Below are 23,245 nucleotides of genomic sequence, written 5' to 3' on the forward strand. Positions count from 1 at the left end.
CTTCCAGAGGAAAATTTGTGTAAAGAACGCGACTGCTTGTCTTCCGCTCGGCGTGTCACGCGTCCATATAGACACAGAATCCAACTCAACGAACGTTTCGTTGACAACGATCTTCAAAACGCACTGAGCTCGAGTCCAAGATGAAAGCCACCCAGAACTGACGACCTGCCAGTGGTATTCTATCTAGGATTCCGGTACATCCTGAAAGATACCTTTGAAGAAGTGACTTACGAAATCGGAAGCGCAACACACGTCCCAGTGCAATTCCTCGAAGGTCGAACTATCCTAATGCCAAAAAGCCAAAATTAGTACGAAGCCGAAAATCTTGGGCATTACACCACTAAACTGCAGCTATAAAACTGTAGCTCGATGCTTATCCGAATGCTCCAAGACGGTCATAAACAAAATTATTAGTGCGAGCCAAATTTGTGCCGTACCTCACAGATCAGTATTAGACGCATTTCTGACGTACCGTGACTACATTGGATATGCAACAGCCACTTATGCTTCCATAGCAATAATATCAACTGACTTCAGAAAGGCATTCGAAAGAATCAGCCATGAATATATCATGACAATTATGGATGCTCTAGGATTTGAAAATAAATTTAGAGCTCCAGAGTTTAATCTGATGACGAATTACAGTTTTCCAGTGGTCGTCTACGCTGAAGCAACAGATATATTTCGTATAAAATGCTCAGTAAAACAAGAACGCACTTTATTTATGCCACTATTAGTCATAATGTTTGACCAATTACTACACAAAAGCTCATAACCCTTCACGGGTCTGAGTGTGGGAAATTCAGATCCAGTATGTAAAGCGGCGTCCAAAGCTAAGCCAAACTACAGGAAGATTGAAATGTATACGAAAGAGCATTGGGTGCAGCGATAAACCCTAAAAAACTGTGCTCATGTCCACAGGAAGAAATACAAAACAATTGTGGTGGCCTTGGCACGTAATAAAAGACAAATATAAAATCCTCGAAGTACATACCAATACCAATATTCAGTAAAGGGAAGCTTACAATGGGCGAACTATACTATATCCTACCAGAGTTCTCACTAAAGCACACGCAACAAAAACGTGATGTTGACGGAGAAGATGAAGTTAATTAACAGATATTTACCATCAGAATCTTGGTTTATGACCTACCCCTGACATTAATGTGATCACCTGTCAAAACTCCGAGTAAACACATTTTTCAGTGCGGGCCGCTGGAAGACGGGCAGGAATAGTGTCGGTGGGATTCTGGGGAGTACAAGCAGGGATGTGGAACCTCGCCGACTCCATTGCCGTTTTTAGATTGAGAATCAATGCCGCGAACAGCCCAATAGGAGTGGTCCCACAGTTTCTCCGTTAGGTTTCAATCCGGGAAGTTTGGTGGTCAGGGAAGTACGGTAAACTCATGCTTGTGCTCTTAGAACCACATACGTACACTGAGAGCTGTGTGTCACGTGCATTGTCCGACTAGTAGACACCGTTGTGAAGAGAAAAAAACAAACTGCATGTAGGAGTGGACATTGTCCACGAGCAGAGATGAATACTTGTGTTGAACCACTGTGTCTTTCAGAATGTCGAGATCACCTAGGAAATGCTACAAAGACATTCCCCAGGATATAATCCTCCATCCTCCCCCCTATATCCTTCCTACGATTGTTGAGGCATGTTTGCTTTCAGACGTTTCGGGCCATACATGACAGCAGAATGTCCGATGGAGGATAACACGTGTTTCATCTGAAAAGGTCCGTGTGCCAGTCAGTGGCCGCCCAGTTGCGGCATTGGTATGCAAATTCTAACCTTCGTCGCCGTTGAAAAGCTGCAAGCATGGATGCATGAACCAAGTACATGCTGTAGAGGCCCATATGTAGCAACGGTCGCTGACGGTCGTTGAGAAGACACTGGTAGTCTTTGGTTCAGATGGGCGGTCAGCTGCACGTATATTCGCCCGTATTCATCTCTGCAGCCATCGTTCGAACCTGTCATTTAAGGTCCATGTGACAACAGCTGCTTCGGCATTGCGCCATTTTGCCGGACACGGGAGTTGCTTAGCCACTGAGGCACGTGAAACTGTTTACAAACGTAGTCGTTTCGAAAATGCTTGCACGCTTGTTCCGAAAAACAGTAGTCTTGTCCTTTTGGACGTCAGGTAAATCTCTCCGTTTCAGCATTATAACAACGATGGAATGCTTCCGAGTCCACCAGACACGCTTTATACAGGGTGTTACAAAAAGGTACGGCCATACTTTCAGGAAACATTCCTCACACACAAAGAAAGAGAATATGTTATGCGGACATGTGTCCGGAAAAGCTTACTTTCCGTGTTACAGCTCATTTTATTGCTTCTCTTCAAGTCACATTAATCATGGAATGGAAACACACAGCAACAGAACGTACCAGCGTGACTTCAAATACTTTGTTACAGGAAATGTTCAAGATGTCCTCCGTTAGCGAGGATACATGCATCCACCCTCCGTCGCATGAAATCCCTGACGCGCTGATGCAGCCCTGGAGAATGGCGTATTGTATCACAGCCGTCCACCATACGAGCACGAAGAGTCTCCACGTTTGGTACCAGGGTTGCGTAGACAAGAGCTTTCAAATGCCCCCATAAATGAAAGTCAAGAGGGTTGAGGTCAGGAGAGCGTGGAGGCCATGGAATTGGTCCGCCTCTACCAATCCATCGGTCACCGAATCTGTTGTTGAGAAGCGTACGAACACTTCGACATGTGCAGGAGCTCCATCGTGCATGAACCACATGTTGTGTCGTACTTTTAAAGGCACATTTTCCAGCAGCACAGGTAAGTATCCCGTATGAAATCATGATAACGTGCTCCATTCAGCGTAGGTGGAAGAACATGGGGCCCAATCAAGACATCACCAACAATGCCTGCCCAAACGTTCACAGAAAATCTGTGTTGATGACGTGATTGCACAATTGCGTGCGGATTCTCGTCAGACCACACATGTTGATTGTGAAAATTTACAATTTGATCACGTTGGAATGAAGCCTCATCCGTAAAGAGAACATTTGCACTGAAATGAGGATTGACACATTGTTGGATGAACCATTCGCAGAAGTGTACCCGTGGAGGCCAATCAGCTGCTGATAGTGCCTGCACACTGTACATGGTACGGAAACAACTGGTTCTCCCGTAGCACTCTCCATACAGTGACGTGGTCAACGTTACCTTGTACACGAGCAACTTCTCTGACGCTGACATTAGGGTTATCGTCAACTGCACGAAGAATTGCCTCGTCCATTGCAGGTGTCCTCGTCGTTCTAGTTCTTCCCCAGTAGCGAGCCATAGGCTGGAATGTTCCGTGCTCCCTAAGACGCCGATCAATTGCTTCGAACGTCTTCCTGTCGAGACACCTTTGTTCTGGAAATCTGTCTCGATACAAACGTACCGCGCCACGGCTATTGCCCCGTGCTAATCCATACATCAAATGGGCATCTGCCAACTCCGCATTTGTAAACATTGCACTGACTGCAAAACCACGTTCGTGATGAACACTAACCTGTTGATGCTACTTACTGATGTGCTTGATGCTAGTACTGTAGAACAATGAGTCGCATGTCAACACAAGTACCGAAGTCAACATTACCTTCCTTCAATTGGGCCAACTGGCGATGAATCGAGGAAGTACAGTACATACTGACGAAACTAAAATGAGCTCTAACATGGAAATTAAGCGTTTCCGGACACATGTCCACATAACATCTTTTCTTTATTTGTGTGTGAGGAATGTTTCCTGAAAGTTTGGCTGCACCTTTTTGTAACACCCTGTATACCCTTCACTGCTAGTACTGCGAGCCGCCGTCTGCGAGTGGTGATCGTGCGATGTCGTCGAATGTAGGTGGTGATCAGATGAATGTGACTGGACCGCATATAATACACGCGGACTCCTGGGTACTCTGGCGTGGAGACATAATTAAGGTTGCGTATCCAATAAGCATTCTAAAACCAGAAGAAGGTGACCATGGCCCAATCGATTTTACGAGTATCTCGAAGTGCAGTGCTACAACCCGGCCAGTCCGACAACAGTCGTGTTCGGCAAGTACAAACTAGAATTCAAAGCAGCGCCAATGAACCACAGAATGTTTACTCTAGGCTACATGCGATAACATTACTCCTAGGAGGGCTACACAACAAGAAGCGCCCTCGTTCCTAGAGAGAAGAAATCACAGAAAACATATGACGCAGTCGGAGGTAGTCCATTCAAGAATCACTCTGAGTTAAAATTTCCGAAATACCTATGGAGCATCATACGGTAAATGTCTCAGCGCGTTTTGTAACCCCAGAAATCCATAGCACGTGGTAGAGTGTTGTTCAGGACGGTACCGATCAACGAAGAACTATCAGGCATGCACCTGTTCAGCACAGGCGCCTGGACTCGTGCTGTGAACGATATAGTCTGGAGCACAAGATTCTGTGTTGAACGGCCACAGAGTTTTGGAAAACTAGTAAACTAACGTTCAGCCTAAAGCCTAATCAACAGAACCGCGCTGAACTACTTCGCCGCAGCAACTGTCAAGCCGTTCCCTGTGTGAAAAGATCTGCTACAACATGGGTAGTCGCTCATACAGCGCATTAGTCTATCACCAGTGACTAAAAACAAACGAACACCGCCCGAACAGGCCTTGAAGGCCCAACGGTGACGAGCGGCCGCCGTGTCATCCTCAGCCCTTAGAGGTCACCGGATGCGGATAGGGAGGGGCATGTGGTCAGCACATCGCTCTCCCGACCGTTGTCATTTTTCGTGATGGTGCCGCTACTTCTCAAGCCACTACTTCTCAATCAAGTAGCTCCCCAGTTGGCCTCACAACGGCTGAGTGCAGCCCGCTTGGCAACAGCACTCTGCAGACCCGAACGGCGACCCATCCAAGTGCTAGCTAAGCCCGACAACGCTTGACTTCGGTGATCTGACGGGCACTGGCGTTACCACTGCGGCAAGGCCATTGGCCTGTCACCTGCGACACACTGAGAAATTGCTATTTCTAACTTATCTATGGGACCAACAGCAGAAAACAGGGAAAATCCTAAAATATGAAGCCACTTTTTGTGAGTTTTTAAATCATTGCGCTATACACAATCTTTAAAGAATCTGTGGTGAATGTCCGCAAACAGACTGGTCAACAAAACGTTCAAAAACAAAAAACCGACGTGCACCTATTAACACAAGCGTTCCCCACAAGCGTCTTCTAACCAAACTGCACCGGCCGCCGTGGCCGAACGGTTCTAGGCGCTTCAGTCCGGAACCGGACGACTGCTACGGTCGCAGGATTCGAATCCTTCCTTGGGCATGTATGTGTGTGATGTCCTTAGGTTAGTTAGGTTTAAGTAGTTCTAAGTTCTAGGGGAATGATGACCTCAGATGTTAAGTCCCATAGTGCTCAGAGCCAATTGAACTATTAACCAAATTGCGTGCCTAAGGAGTATCGCCTCAGTTGTGCGAATGGATTCGTGATTACCTGTCAGAAAGGTCACAGTTCGTAGTAATAGACGGAAAGTCATCGAGTAAAACAGAAGTAAAATATCCGACGTTCCCCAAGGAAGTGTTATAGGCCCTCTATTGTTCCTGATCTATATTAACGACATGGGAGAAAATCTGACTAGCCGTCTTAGATTGTCTGCAGATGATGCTGTCATTTACCGTCTTGTAAAGTCGTCAGATGACCAAAACGACTTGCAAAATGATTTAGATAAGATATCTGTATGGTGCGAAAAGTGGCAATTCACCATGAATAACGAAAAGTGCGAAGGTACTCACATGAGTACTAAGAGAAATCAGTTAAATTTCGATTACGCCACAAGTCACACTAATCTGAAGGCTGTAAATTCAACTAAATACTTAGCGATTACAGTTACAAATAACCTAAACTGGAACGATCGCATAGGTAATATTGTGGGTAGAGCAAACCAAAGACTGCGATTCATTGGCAGAACACTTAGAAGGTGCAACAGGTTTACTAAAGAGACTGCTTACACCACGCTTGTCCGCCCTATTGTGGAGTATTGCTGTGCGGTGTGGGATCCGCATCAGGTGGGACTGACGGATGACATCGAGAAGTACATAGGTCAGCTCGTTTTGTATTATCGTGAAATAGGGGAGATGGTGTCACAGACATGATGAGTGAATTGGAGTGGTAATCATTAAAACAAAGACTTTTTTCGTTGCTACGGGATCTTCATGAAATTTCAATCACCAGTTTTTCCTCCGATTGCGAAAACATTCTGTTGATGCTCATCTACATAGGGAGAAATGATCATCACGATAAAATAAGAGAAATCAGGGCTCGCACACAAAAATTTTAAGTGCTCGTTTTTCCCGCGTGCCGTTCTTGAGTGGAACGGTAGAGAGACAGCTTCAAGGTGGTTCATTGAATCCTCTGCCAGGCACTATATTGTGAATAGCAGAGTAAGCACTTAGATGTAGATGTATCGTCCTACACAGAGCAGGCCTCCGGTAACATCTAGCCACAATGAATTGTATCATATGTCAAATAATATCCAAATTACAATGCTGGCCAAATTACATTGCTGGATTAACCATGTACGTTTGTAAGGTAAAAAGAAGAAAAATATCTGACCTGAAGTCATACCCAATGACTCCCCACACCATGACTCCTGGAGTAACAACGCTGTGCCTCTCCAAAACATTGGAAGAATGGACTTCTTCCGTCGTCGCCTTCATACCTACTGGCGATGGTCATACGGGATAGCGTAGAACCGCAATTTACCACTAAACACAATGAGATTTCAATCAGCTGTTTCTGCTGTGCTGCTAATGGCAGCCTGCGCATGGGATCGTAATGCCAAGGTCTCGCTGTCGCTAGTCTCCAATAATGGTGTGGGACGAGACAGAATGTCGCAGGCAGTTTATTGTGTATTCTCGGATGGAAAGCGCAGATGTGGAGATGTTACGACAAGCTTGGTACAGGGTATGGAGATTCTCCATTGTCAGATGGGGCCCATCGGAACTTTTACGACGAGTATGCCTACCCTCATGGTCCCATGCATTCAAACATCGGGCCACTGTCGCAGCCGAACGCCTCACAAATCTGGATATTGCATTATTCGACCAACCTGACAAGTGGTGACATACTTCGGTGTCCCTTTCAAGTTCTGTCAGGTGCTGACAATGCAGCCTTACACGAGTACACAACGTCTCCATGCCTTTCACAGGGATATCACTCAGCAGTGTCATTATTCACATCCCTTATATAACCTAACACGCCGGGTAAGCATAAACAACACAAAAGCACTTCTGGTTGCCGTTCTACCTGCCACAGCGAATTGCAACTAATGATTGACGCATCCACCAGTGGTGTGTACATATACGAAATAAGAAGTTACACTGACACCCGACCATGTCTTCCGAGTGCTTCACTTTTTTCGTAGGTAGTATACAGGGTGGTCAATTCATAGACACCGGGCCAAATATCTCACGAAATAAGCATCAAACGAAAAAACTACAAAGAACAAAACTCGTCTAGCTTGAAGGGGAAAACCAGATGGCGCTATGGTTGGCCCGCTAGATGGCCCCGCCATAGGTAAAACGGATATCAACTGCGTTATTTTAAATAGGAACCCCCATTTTTTATTAAATATTCGTGTCGTACGTAAAGAAATATGAATGTTTTAGTTGGACCACTTTTTTCGCTTTGTGATAGATGGCGCTGTACTAGTCACAAACGTATAAGTACGTGATATAACGTAACATTCCACCAGTGCGGACGGTATTTGCTTCGTGATACATGACCCGTGTTAAAATGGGCCGTTTACCAACTGCGGAAAAGGTCGATATCGTTTTGATGTATGGCTACTGTGATCAAAATGCCCAACGGGCGTGTGCTATGTATGCTGCTCGGTATCCTGGACGACATCATCCAAGTGTCCGGACCGTTCGCCAGATAGTTCCGTTATTTAAGGAAACAGGAAGTGTTCAGCCACATGTGAAACGTAAACCACCACCTGCAAGAAATGATTATGCCCAAGTAGGTGTTTTAGCTGCTGTCGCGGCTAATCCGCACATCAGTAGCAGAAAAATTGCGCGGGATCGGGAATCTCAAAAACGTCGGTGTTGAGAATGCTACATCATCATCGATTGCACCCGTACCATATTTCTATGCACCAGGAATTGCATGGCGACGACTTTGAACGTCGTGTACAGTTCTCCCATTAGGCACAAGAGAAATTACGGGACGATGACAAATTTTTTGCACGCGTTCTATTTAGCGACGAAGCGTCATTCACCAACAGCGGTTATGTAAACTGGCATAATATACACTATTGGGCAACAGAAAATCCACGATGGCTGCGACAAGTGGAACATCAGAGACCATGGCGGGTTAATGTACGGTGCGGCATTATGGGAAGAAGGATAATTGGCCTCCATTTTATCGATGGCAATTTAAATGGTGCAATGTGTGCTGATTTACTACGCAATGTTCTAGCGATGTTACTACAAGATGTTTCACTGCATGACAGAATGGCGATGTACTTCCAACATGATGGATGTCCGGCACATAGCTCGCGTGTGGTTGAAGCGGTATTGAATAGCATATTTCATAATAGGCGGATTGGTCGTCGAAGCACCTTACCATGGCCCACACGTTCACCGGATATGACGTCTCCGAATTTCTTTCTGTGGGGAAAGTTGAAGGATATTTGCTATCGTGATCCACCGACAACGCCTGACAACATGCGTCAACACATTGTCAGTGCATGTGCGAACATTACGGAAGGCGAACTACTCGCTGATGAGAGGAATATCGTTACACGTATTGCCAAATGCATTGAGGTTGATGGACATCATTTTGAGCATTTATTGCATTAATGTGGTATTTACAGGTAATCACGCTGTAACAGCATGCGTTCTCAGAAATGATACTCTCACGAAGGTACATGTACCACATTGGAACAACCGAAATAAAATGTTCAAACGTACCTACGTTCTGTACTTTAATTTAAAAAACCTACCTGTTACCAACTGTTCGTCTAAAATTGTGAGCCATATGTCTGTGACTATTACAGCGCCATCTATCACAAAGCGAAAAAAGTGGTCCAACTAAAACATTCATATTTCTTTACGTACTACACGAATATGTAATAAAAATGGGGGTTCCTATTTAAAATAACGCAGTTGATATCCGTTTGACCTATGGCAGCGCCATCTAGCGGGCCAACCATAGCGCCATCTGGCTTCCCACTTCAAGCTAGACAAGTTTCGTTCTTTGTAGTTTTTTCGTTTGACGCTTTTTTCGTGAGATATTTGGCCAGGTCACGATAAATGGACCACCCTGTGTATCGTAAATGCAATGGGCTATTTTGCGTCTGTATTTTTATGGTTCTCAAGTACTTCACTCGATGCAAATACTACTGACATGTTTCTCTATTTTTCGATATCTTTGTGTCAACATTACAAAATATTCTTCTTCATAAATTTATTAGATATTAGCAAAGCTGCATTTACGTTGCTAGGGAGAATTAAATCACTATTACTATCCTTTCAGGACACAAAGTTTTCAGGGATGTATAATGTTGAATGTTTTCTGTCGATATTTCACCACCAGATATTTGCGTACAATTTTGTAGTCCTACTTCTTTTCCCTTTTACTGAAAATTTATTGCAGAAAATATCTAGTTACACTATTTTTTCCAAATTAATTTTTTTGCAAACAATGGAGTCATTTTATTTAAATTATTAATATCTGTTCATTTTTCTGTCGTGTCTCACAAACTGTATTCCAGTTTTAACTTTTCATTTATTATTAATTTTGACGGGATCGTGCTTAAGGAGTGAGAGAGCTTATTAAAATAATTAAGTACTTTCTTAAATAAATAATATTTGTAAATGCATTACTTCTGTTAGGCGCGCTTGACAATGGCTTTCGGTGTAAGATCTGCTCTGATTCTTTTACTCGACCGTGGATATCTCTTCAAATCAAAAGTTCTTTTATCGGACTTCGAAAACATTTACTCACAGAAAGAATGGTCCGTGCCTTTAATGAAAACGGAACCTTTCGCCATGTCAAGACGCAGTATAGCAGTATATATATATTAAATAATATCACTATATTCAATTATCACATGTAAGCAATACATTTACAATCAGACTTACATTATATCAGTTGCTGTATGCAACAATATACGAGTGCACCTAGTAAGATTGCGCTTCTACAAAATATTAATGATAATGGCGGTGTCCCGTATAAATCTGCAGCAATCGCAGAAAAGTGTCCCTCTTCGTTCGCTTCCAAAACAAAAAGGTAACGTCCCCTTCAAAAAAGTAATTGAGGGACGTAATCCTTCATTGTAACCTTCAGTCGATACAACCGTTCAGTTAATTTTTAATTAATTCTTTACTTTTTATTTATTATGTTTCAATTATTTCGTATGTAGATTCCGCTCTTCCCGCAACAGTCAAAGCGTAAATGTGAATGGCGAGACTTCAAAAATTTTTCTGTGAGTTATTTCCTGTTTATGCCCTCGTTACGTTTCACGATGGACCTGTTGGACTAAAAAGTTCTCAGTTAGAAAGCCACGTCTGTCGATTTGTGAATCCGAAGCTTTCAGTGGCTTTCATTATCATCGTCGTGAGTGATAACAAATAACTGCCCTGAAACGACGGCTGTATATAGACGCAGCGATTCAGTGGGAAGAATCTCGAAAATGGTAGGGATTAATCTGGTAATCTGAATGTGTATGGAAACGAGTAGCTGGTTGACAGCGCTATGTTTATGGAGAGTGTAGCATCTCTGCTCTCGCTGCCTCCACAGTAAATCTGTTCTTTGGTTACCATTCATATGAGACAGAAACTTACGCAGTGCGATTTAGTTGAGTGGAGAGGGCGGGAGGGGGTGGGTGAGGGGGGGGGGGAAGGAGGATTACATACAGAAAGGTCCAGAAAAATGTAGACACTCTTTGATAGTCAATATTAATGCAACAAAATGACATTTTTGCACGGGGGGAAGATTGATTGACGTGTTCAAAGTGATCCCCTTTAGCAGCCAAACAACGTCGATTCTGCTGAACTGTTGGCCGAACTATGGCTGACAGTGTTGCTGGTGTGATAGCCGCATAGGAAGCCAGCTACAACGAACGAGCTACGAGATACCATTGAGGCGTCCTGTGCGGCTATCACTTCATTTTTTGAAGGTCCGCCGTAGGTAGGAGTCAAGAGGCGTAAAGTCTGGAGACCGTGGTGGGTACTCAACAGCTCCTCTTCGACCTCTCCTTCGTCCAGGTAGATTTTCATCCAAGTAGGCTCTGGCATCTCTGTGGTAGTGAGGAGAAGGGCCATTTCGGATGTCAGATAAAATCGATGTTTGCAGCATATGAAGATACACCTCACCAGTTACGGTACCTTCGAAGAACGACAGACCACAGCACAAATTAACAGTGAGCAGATTAACGTATTTGTCCTCGTGAACGTGCGGATTGTCAGGAGCCCAATATACGGAATTGTGGCGGTTACAGTACTGTTCGTTTCGTATTGCGGCTAGTCAGACCAGATAGCCATCACTGCAAACCGTTCATTCTCGTGAAGCACGCCTTCAAACCACTCGCAGTACTCTTGTGTTCGATCTGACTCGTCCTCGTTCATAGCGTGCAGCGGTCTTGGAATATACACTTTCCACTTTGCAGCCTTCAGAATTCGTCGTACGCTTGACCGGCTTATCCCTCTTTCACGAGCACCGTGCTTCACAAATTTTTGAGGTGGCCCAGTAAAATGTTGCAACACAGCAGTTCTGAAAGCTGGACTTCTTGTTATTTTTGGTCGGCCAGACAATTTACGCCATTTCCGTTGTCCCTCCATGTTTTCGTACCTCCAGTACCACTTCAATACTGCCTTGCGCTGCTCAAACGGCCATCTTACTTCATTCATTGCTGCACTGTCATCTGCTAGAGAACGCGCGCCGAGATCTGTTGAATGGACTAAGCTACGGCTCAAACTTGCAACGATATGTCATTTTGATCCACAGATATTAGCTATCAAATGTTGCCTACATTTTTCTAGACGCCTCTGTTTTAAAAAAGTGTTGTGTCTGAACAGCATTTGGGACAAAGGAATGGAGGCTGGACTGGGGAATGGTGGGATGCAGAGTATTCTTTTCTAAATGAGTGATTGGTCGGGGGGGGGGGGGCAAGGACCAATTTTCTGTATAAAGAGTGTTTCTTTAAGCAAAAATGTCTAGTAAATATGGGCTCTAAAGTGCACACCTCAAGTGCTATGAGAACTTCTTCATTTTCGATACCATGAAACAAATTCTATATATGACGGTAGTATCTGTTCCCGAAAGAACAGTTACCGTTTGATGACCATGCAGCTTTACTAGAAATGAAATGACAATTAAATGGACACCCAAGCTGCAAACAGGCGTTGATATACTTCATTGGGGACATGTTGAAAATGTGTGCCCCGACCGGGATTCGAACCCGGGATCTCCTGCTTACATGGTAGACGCTCTATCCATCTGAACCAGCGAGGACACAGAGGATAGTGCGCACTATCCTCTGTGCCCTCCGTGGCTCAGATATTGGGTTGAAGGGGAGGAAGGAGACACAAAAAAGAAGAAAAAAAAAAGATGGACAGAGCGTCTGCCATGTAAGCAGGAGATCCCGGCTTCGAGTCCCGGTCGGGGCACACATTTTCAACATGTCCCCAATGATGTATATCAACGTCTGTTTGCAGCTAGGGTGTCCATTTAATTATCATTTCATGAAACAAATTTCTTCACTGCAAATTCTTTCCTTTTCATATATTGGGAGCAGGCAGTGTGGGAAAAAAACCACTAGTAATAACTCGTAAGGTCTGCGTTTTAGAGCCAATATTTACTAGACATTTTTACTTCAAGCGATCGTTCCTGTGATATACCTGAATACTGACCGTTCTTCCTGGAACAACTAGCATAAGCGTACTATCCCTACTGGGGAGAACTACTTAAATGGTCAGACTTGCGTTCGGATCGTAGGGCTGACAATGCAGCATTACTCGTTCGAGCACGAGTGATTTTTATGTTTTTTGTTTTTTATTTTATAAACTGTGCTTCATTTGAATCACGTGAAGGAAGTCAAAATACTGAGATGGTAAGACATAAGAGCTATTAGTTAGGATAGTAATGAACCAGTAAACCCAACCCATATTCTTTATACAAACATGAAAAAAGTTTTGCATCACCTCGGTTCCGAGAGTTTCGGAACCTGTACAGAAAATTGGAATAGAGATCCACTTAAACATCATTTGAGCCGTTTTTATTGCTCATGCAAATCACACATTGCATGTTGTACCACCATACAGCGAGACCTTCAGAGGTGTTGGTCTAGATTACTGTACACACCGGTACCTCTAATACCCAATAGCACGTCCTATTGCATTGATGCATGCCTGTATTCGTCATAGCATACTATCCACGAGCTCGTCAAGCTACTATTGGTACAGATTGTCCTACTCCTCAATGGCAGTTAGACTTAGATCCCTCAGAGTGGTTGGTGGGTCAGGTCGCCCATAAAAAGCCCTTTTCAATCTATCCCAGGCATATTCGATAGGGTTCATGTCTGCAGAATACGCTGGCCACTCTATTCGAGCGATGTCCTTATCCTGAAGGAAGCCATTCACAAGATGAACAAGATGGGGGCGCGAATTATGGTCCATGAAGGCAAATGCCTCGTCAATGTGCTGCCGATATGGTTGCACTATCGGTCGGAGGATGGTATTCACCTATCATACAGCCGTTACGGCGCCTTCCATGACCACCCGAGGCGTACGTTGGCCCCACATAATGCCATCCCAAAACAGCAGGGAACCTCCTCTTTGTTGCACTCGCTGGACAGTGTGTCTAAGGCGTTCAGCCTGACTGGGTTGCCTCCAAACGGGTCTCCGACGATTGTTTGGTTGAACGCATATGCGACACTCATCGGTGAAGAGAACGTGATGCCAATCCTAAGCAGTCCATTCGGCATGTTGTTGGGCCCATCTGTACCGCGCAGTGTGGTATCGTGGTTGCAAAAATGGAGCTCGCCATGGACGTCGGGAGTGAAGTTGTGCATCACGCAGCCTAATGCGCACTGTTTGAGTCGTAACAAAACGTCCTGAGGCTGCATGAAAAGCATTATTCAACATGGTGGCGTTGCTGCCAGGGTTCCTCCGAGCCATAATCCGTAAGTAGTGGTCATCCACTGCAGTAGTAGCCCTTAGGAGGCCTGAGCGAGGCATGTCATCGACAGTTCAAATTGTTCAAATGGCTCTGAGCACTATGGGACTTAACATCTATGGTCATCAGTCCCCTAGAACTTAGAACTACTTAAACCTAACTAACCTAAGGACAGCACACAGCACCCAGTCATCACGAGGCAGAGAAAATCCCTGCCCCGCCGGGAATCGAACCCAGGACCCCGGGTGCGGGAAGCGAGAGCGCTACCGCACGACCACGAGCTGCGGACTCATTGACAGTTCCTGTCTGTCTGTATCTCCTTCATGTCCGAACAACATCGCTTTGGTTCACTCCGAGACGCCTGGACACTTCCCTTGTTGAGAGCCTTTTCTGGCATAAACTAACAATGCGCACGCTATCCAACCGGGGTATTGACCATCTAGGCATGGTTGAACTACAGACAACACTAGCCGTGTACCTCCTTCTTGGTGGAAGGACTGGAACCGATCGGCTGTTGGATTCTCCCCGTCTAATAGGGGCTTCTCATCCATGGTTGTTAACATCCTTGGGCGGGTATAGTGACATCTCTGAATAGTCAAAGGGTCTGTGTCTGTGATACAATATCCACAGTCAACGTTTGTCTTCAAGAGTTCTGGGAACTCGGGTGATGCAAAACATTTTTTGATATGTGTGGATTCAACCTCCCATATAAAAAACGGCTTCATACGTCTGATTACTTTACATATAAGTTAGGCATTTGACGTTAAGCGAGAAAAATGTTTAGAAAAATTTAAAATTATGTTTAAAGTCTATTGTAAGTTACTAGCATTATCCGTTAAGAACTGCTTGGCTTTTCAGTTTCAGCGTTTCCTTTACTGACATCCTATCGACTAGCAACACAACATACATCTGGGGCGACCAATACATCATTCGGGCCGATCATCAATATTCCAAGAGCCTCTAGATTATGAAGACTGTACGATGTCGTTTTCAGAAAGTCCAGTTTTTACTAGAAATTTTTCCGTCAGAGCTTTCGACAGTTTATTTATTAGTGAATCCTTTGGGTTCACAGTCCATCTAAGTGGTACCCCACTTTTACATTATTTATTTGTTTATTCACTCTTAGATTATTTAGAAAATGATATCAGACACTTTAAATTAATTAAAAAAGGAAGTAAATAAAAAATCTAATTCATGCATACTATCTCGTGTAGACTACGTCTGGATCAATATGTATTATTAATTTTCATGTGCAGGGTACAGTGTGTTTTGTACATATTTCCAAATATGTTAACAATTAATCTAAAAATGCTTTTAAACTAACGTTTTTTTTAAAAGAGTGAGTCGGAATGTGGTATGCCAGGTGTCTAAATGTACTAGGGAACCTAGAAAGGCCGAGCGAGGTGGCACAGTTGTTAGCACACTGTACTCGCTTTCGGGAGAATGACAGTTCAAACCCGCCTCAGGCCATCCTGATTTAGGTTTTCCGTGATTTCCCTAAATCGCTTCAGGCGAATGTCCTGGAAGGTTCCTTTGAAAGGGCACGGCCGACTTCCTTCCCAGTTCTTCCCCAACATTATGGGACCGATGATCTCGCTGTTTGGTCCCATCCCTTAAATCAACCAATCTCGAAAGGGAATGCAAACACTCAATCTATGACGATAGTTCTCTTGATTTCTTCGTGTGGTCGCCTCAGCTCGTCTAGAAAATTTGAGACAACACTTTCGACAGTGAAGGAGATGTTAAGCTCAATAAAGAGGTTAAAATTATCCATCAAAGATCCTTGGCACAGGATTTGACAGTAAGAATGTGCATGTTTGTTGTTGTGGGACCCTTAACCGATGTGCAAGCTAGGAGGCAGAATCAGAATGTTATGGGTTTATATTGAACCTTTCCATTTACATTTATTTTCTTGTAAAGGAACAGAAAATTGTTCATGAATTTGTACAAGAAACACTCATGTGTATAAACGTAATTTGAATATGTAAATAGTCCTCATCTGATAGAGATGTTGGCAAGAACCTAGTACAAACGATGCTGCGTGGAATTTAGTGTGCTTCTCTACTGTGAGAAGGGGGAGCAAAGAGAACATGTGAAACGTACGATATCGACAAACAAGTGGGTAATCGGGTGCAGTTCCACGTTATCACCTAAGGAGGCAAAGTTGTTCTACGGGTGCAACCGCTGAAATACCTCAATTCGAATTTTGGGTGGCTATGAAATCAACTGAGACACTACAGCCAGGAGCTGCATATATTACCAACAATGAGGTGAGAGGCGGAGTGCTGGTTACAGATGCTTCTCGTGGTCAGCTCTGCTGCATGGAGATGGGCTCCTCCTTGGAGACCGATCAAAGCGCGACCACGAAAAAACATTTGTCTTTGACCGAGTGACCAGACAAGTGAAACTGCGAATGAAATTACTTTGCAGCAAGGGCAGAAAAGTAAACGACCGACTCCTGTTGTGGCCAGGAACCTGCCTTGCGCCTAGAAAGCGAACGCACCGTATCCCAGAACTCGACCAATTGCCGCCAATAAACAAAGCTTTCGCCAACTATAGACTTACAACAAATTCACCTAGACTCCCATTTCCGTACTCTGTCAACCTAGGCGCCATTACCATTTCTTCCCGTCAATTCCTGACGAAGATTGCAAACGTGTGCTGACGTAACAGTCAAGGAACCTGTCACGACCTCGTCCAGGACTTTGTGCAGAAAGCTTTCTGGTGATGGGCGCCAACGGAATATGATAATTGGGGTACTATGTGTGGTGCTGTTCTGGTGGCCATCTTGTGACGCTCTGTGACCATTTTTCCAAGAAGTCCCAAACAACAGCACAGCCGTGGAGCTGAGTTGGCATGTTCCTGCCCAAAGCATGAGGCTTTTGAGAGAAAACTGCTCTCAGCCATCGTAAAAATTGTGAGCATCTGTCGTTCTGGTTCCTGACACCAAACGTCTAAAGAGAAATCCGTTGGACAAGGGTTGGACCAGGTATTCACTCCGTATTCTGACCATTGGCTGGTATTGTGAGCGACTGACGTCCTCACAATCTAAAGGTTCCCGATGGTCAACAACGTGAAATGAACAGAAATGTGATCTGCATGCATCCTACATAACACCCGACTACCTACTTCGCATGACAGTGTAATACGGTAGCGAAATGACGTTAATTCAAATGGTTCAAATGGCTCTGAGCACTATGGGACTTAACTTCTGAGGTCATCTGTCCCCTAGAACTTAGAACTACTTAAACCTAACTAACCTAAGGACACCACACACATCCATACCCGAGGCAGGATTCGAACCTGCTACCGTAGTGGTCGCGCGGTTCCAGACTGTAGCGCCTAGAACCGCTCGTCCATTCCGGCCGGCTGACATTAATTTGCAAGAGTGAAAATTCAGAATTTAGCAGTAAAGGATAGTTAGTCTGATGGCTTTTGTGTATGAAGAGGCCAGAGGGCCTACCATCTTGCAAGATTCATGAGAGTCGTTTACCATTAAATAATGTTAATTTTGTACCATTTCTTACTTTGTGTTATCTATACGATATTAGACTTTGTAAGTACGAATTTTTTAAGAGATATGCTTAATCGACCTTCTGAATATTTGGATTTAAGTCATCTCTTTTGGATTTTAGTGATAAGTTTATTGTATAATTTTATTGCCTAGTGGAAAATTTTGTGTACTGCTTCGTTACTCTCAGTAAATGTGTGTTTTGTCCGGCTGTTGTGCCATAATCATGGATGTGACTGTTTGTGTGATAATTGCTGATGTTTTTCTTGAAGCGCATGACAGATTGGTAGATGTACTCACATTGTGCAGTTAGACTTCCTAGCTGTTTAAGAAGATCATTGTAGGGAGCCACATTATTATTTTTATTTATTATTCCAATGACTCTTTTCTTTAGTTCGAAGACTGTATCGATGATTTGCGTCTGGGACATCTGAAAAGTGATTCCATAGTTAACAATAACAACTAAAAACTTTATGACCACCTGCTTAACGGGGTGTTGATCTACCCTAGGACTCAGTACAGCAAAGATTTTTTGTGGTATACGAGGTGCGACAATAAAGTAATAAGACTAATGTGAAAAAAAATGTTGCTTACCGTTTTAGTCAAGTTTGGTGTTGTCTCCTTCAAAGTAGTTCCCTTCTGATTGGACACACTTTTTCCAGCTCTTCTATCATTGATGGTAACGTTTCTGGAACTCATCTTCTGTAATATCCTCCAAGTCCCTCGTCACAGCTTTTTGGACATCTTGTGTTGTTTTAAAATGGTATCCCTTGACCGCCGTTTTGACTCTTGGAAATAGAAAAAAGTCTGGTTAATAAGGTGGCTGTGGTAAGACTGAAATTTGTTTTGAGGTTAAAAATTGTTGTACTGACAGAGCAGTATGAGATGGCGCATTATTGTAATGCAGAATCCAGTTATCGGTAATGTTGGCACGGACACGAAGAACTTTTTTACGAAGTCTTTCTGAAATTTCTTTGTAGAAATATTGGTTAACTGTTTGTCCAGGAGGCACCCACTCTTTATGAACAATTCCCTTTGAATCAAAGAAGCACACAACCATGCCTTTCACTTTTGACTTTGACGTGCGAGCTTGTTTTGGTCTGGGGGCCCTTTGAACAGCATTGCGTTTTGTCTCTGGATCGTACTGAAAAAAAAAAACAACTATCATCACCAGTGGTACCACGTCCAACAATTCTGGATTGATTTCTGTTTGCTCTAACAGATCGGCTGCTACATTTTTCCGTGTTTCTCACTGTTGTGGTGTGAGATTTTTGGGGACCGTTTTTGCACAAATCTTTCTCATAGCATGATCTTCAATTATTATTCGACGAACTGTTTCTCGATTGATGTTCAGTTCTTCTGCAATCATTTTCAAGGATAATCTTCGATCAGATCGTACGAGTGCAAACACCGCGCACCCTGGCCAAGTTGACATCCGTCCGTGAGGTTCATGGTCGTCTACTGCGGTCTTCATCTTCAATATTCGTTCTGCCTTCACTAAACATTTTATGCCAACGAAAAACTTGAGATCTTGACATAAACTCCTCTCCAAAAGCCTTCTGAAGCTTACCGTAAGTTGGCGTCGCGTTTTCACCCAATTTAACGCAAAAAGAAATAGCATACCGTTGCGCAATATTATGCGGTTTCTTTTCCGTGACGAGAGACACAAACACATGTTAATTTATTACAGAACAACTCACGACTAAGCAGTTGCATCGATGTGCCACTTGGACTAGAAGGAGCTTATAGACCGAGGTCAAAGATATTGTGCCTACGCAAGCCTGCAGCGTTGCCACATCTTGCAAAGAAAATCAGTCTCATTACTTTATTGTCGCACCTCGTATATTCGACAAGTTCTTGATAGGTTTCCTGAGGTATTTGGTACCAGACTTCTACTCACACGTTACGCAATTCTCGTACATTACATGCTTGTGGTTTGTGAGGTGCAGATATTTTCCATCAAGAAAGATAAAGCCAATTTAGTAGCCAAGAAATCAATGTAAGTTCACTATTATGCTTCTCAAACGACTGTTGCACTATTCTGGCCTTGTGGCATAGCCAGTTATGCTGCTGGAAGATGTCATGCATGAAGCGACGCAGATGGTCCGCAATAATGTTCACGTAGTTCTTCGATTAGTACCACAGATCCCACTGAGGTCCAGTTGAACATCCCTCATCCCCCTAGCATAATATGGCTTCTATTGGCTTGAGTGTATGGCAAAATGCATGTTTTGAGGAGCTGTTCGCCTGGATGATTGTGTATGCGGACACGACCGTCGAACTGGCATTGCAAGAAACGTGATTCCTCCATTTCCATTGTTCCACATTCCAGTCTCGATGAAATCATAATGAGTAATGTCATTGGATGAGCGTGGGAACCCATAGGGTTCGTCTGCTGTTGAGCTCCATGTTTATCAACGTCTGCTGGACAGTGAGTTCCGAAACACTTAAACGCCACCGCCAGCACTGTACTCCATCTAGACTCAGTCTTTGGATTTCCATACTACTTCTAACATTCCATACTCTGGCTCATAGAAAGCTGCATTTCCTTTGGTTTCGCAATTTTTTCTTCTGGTTACTTTGCTTTCTCATAATTGTTTTCTTTAAAATTAGTGTAAATTTGTTGCCTAGTGTTCAATTACAAACGTTTCTTGCGGTTTCATTATTTTCTCTACTACAAGTCCTGGAATTTTATCTGTGGTTACAATGTTGCCGTCACCAGCAAATAGAATTATTTTTTCATGTGACTGATATGTCTGGAAAGTAACTGATGTATCTCAGAAACAATAATGGTCCTAAGATACTGTCCTGAGGGACTTCTAAGTTCATATACTCTGGGTGTATCAAAAAGAATCTTCCGATTTGGCATGTCTATATTTCTGAAAAAACTCAAAACGTTTTTTTCATACCTTTTAATAGGTGTTCAGTATGCCCCCCTGAGATGCTCGGAGTATGTCAGTACGCTATTCAGATTGTTCCCACACTGCCGCGAGCTTGTCATGGGATACAGCTTCAACAGCTGCTGCTATGCAATATCTCAGTTCACTCGTTGTTGTTGGTAACGGAGGCACATAAACAGTCTTTTACAAACCCCCACAAGAAATAATCACATACAGTCAGGTCCGGCGACCTAGCCAAGAACGTAATTACAGAACTCCACAGGTTGTTGTTTGTCACCATCAAGAAGAGCTTGCAGTAGCTGAATTTTGTATGTTTTCATGTGTAAACGTCGACGCAACACACGCTAGACGGACATCGGAGGCATGTTAAGCCGTCGAGCTGCACGGCGAAAGGATTTCTGCGGACTCCTCCTGAAACTATGGGGATGCGTTCGACGTCTGTGTCAGACACTCGGGGACCGCCCGGCGATTTGTTTATACCATCGTCTAAGGCTCTGTGCTGCTGGAGATTCCACACCATACCTAGTACGAAATTTATGCTGAACAATTATTACTAACCTGCACCGCGCAAAACGTAGAACACAAAACGCTTTCTGTTGTCCTGACACCATTTTTACTAGATCTGAAGTGGGCGCACACTGCTGCTACCTAGCGGGGACCATGTAAAACTCGAGAGTTTGCTCTACCCAACGTTTTTCACGCACATAATAGTTACAATGTTTTTAGAATAGAATGATTCTTTTTGATACACCCTGTATTTCGGATCTGATGTGTTACTAACAATTTTGCTATATTTGAAGCCTGTGCCACATCTGACCTTCGTACCCTTGCATAGATCAGAACCAGTCACTGACAATTTCTCTTGTTGCTAATGACTTTAGTGTTTGTAGTAGAATTGTATGGCTAACAGTATGTAAGGCCTTTGATATATCTGATGATACGCCCGTGATACAATCACAGTGGTCTAGTGCATCAAATATCTCTTTTGTAAACTTTGCAAGGCCTCATTCTGTACTCTTTTACCCAGAAACGAACTATGTTTCACTGGGGAGATTACATTACTGAAGTAATTCATTAGTTTCTTTTTCTCAAGATGAATTCTGCTGTAAGAATGGTGACAGCAAACAAATGTACAAGTTGGTTTTCTCTATATTTGTAGACGCCTAACACTTGTCTGTTTCAGGTGCCCCAGAAAGTTATCTGAGCTGAAAGTCATTTATTATGTCAGGTAATTGGGTCTACATGGTGTTCAAGTAAAGAACACAGATTGGCACTTCATCCATGTCTAAGTGGGGGTAACGACGGTGTAGTACTCTTCGCATAGTGTTTTCCTGAAAAAAAGATTTCGTTAATTTTTGTTGCAGTTTACCAGCTATAACTGCAAAGTAGTTCTTCACAAAATTTATTGTATTCTGTGGATCATTTATTGACATACCTGTCTTTTTTTCTCTGTAAGTTACTGTGATTCTTTTCTGTTTACCTGTTTCTTGTTTTACGGCCTACCACACAGCTTTGCTTTTATTTTCAGCATTAAATATTTTGCTTTTCGCAAATTTTCTGCAGCGAGCAGCTGCTATCAGCAAATGTTCTTGTACGAATATCTTCGATAACAGTTCGAGACTTGTGGCTGAGTATTAGTTTCTCTTATTGAAATGAGATATTTAATGATATGAGAGAACATTCTTATAATTGCTTCTATCTACTTGTTTTTACTGGGAATTGCTGTTTACAACCTCTTCTCCTGACATTACTGCCAAAAGGGCGTTGAGATGGGCTGGTTGTAACAGTCAGACATATTACTCGAGAGTTACAGGTAGAGATGTACATCTCAGACACATGTCACGAATCTTCTGTCCACTCACCTCTACTTGATTTTCTAGTACTTTGAAAGATATGAATCAAGCTGACTCAAAGACAATATTTTAATCTTCACAAAATCCATAATGAATAGAAAAATCATAAAACCCTCTTTACTGATCTTACACAGATTGAAGGTTATCTGTTTTGTGCATCCTGCATTTCAGTCTTTGCACCCCTATGCTGCCACCACTGTAAATCTTAATGTGTAACTCCACTACTAGTTCCATTTACTAAAACCTCTAACCACAGTATTCAACAAAGGTATGTAGATTGATCAGCAGCTGTTGAGAAATTTCTTTTCATAACCTCCTACATTTATTTAGATTTTGACAAAGGCCATATTGTTATGACTCAACACCCAAGAACGAGCATGTCTGAAATGACGGAAATGATAGCTACTGGGCAAACACTCACGAACCACTAGCTCAGTATTTCTGGGAACTGTCTCACGTATGTGTAGGCATCTGGTGCTTTACATAGCTCCTTATACAGCTGTTTTGAATAGTATTTAAGACCTTTGATGCGTTGTCTGGCCTGAACGCATACTGTATTGTTTGACTTAAACAATATTTTGGATTTAACTGCTTGATTTGTCACAAATATGTGGTAAACCTACACAAGCCAAAGAATGCTTTCATTTGCTTTTCATTATTGCATTCAGAAAAGTTTTTTATGACTTCACTATCCTATAGTTTCTGTTTTAGTCCTGCAGCTAACGTAATTCGTCCTAAGGAATTGATATCCTTTCTCCTAAATTCAGAATTTTCAAAATATGTCCTGATACGGTCTCAAATGGTTCTAAAATTTTTTCTCGT

The sequence above is a fragment of the Schistocerca americana genome, chromosome 6 (genome assembly GCF_021461395.2).
Source record: "Schistocerca americana isolate TAMUIC-IGC-003095 chromosome 6, iqSchAmer2.1, whole genome shotgun sequence".
NCBI classification, from domain to species: domain Eukaryota; kingdom Metazoa; phylum Arthropoda; class Insecta; order Orthoptera; family Acrididae; genus Schistocerca; species Schistocerca americana.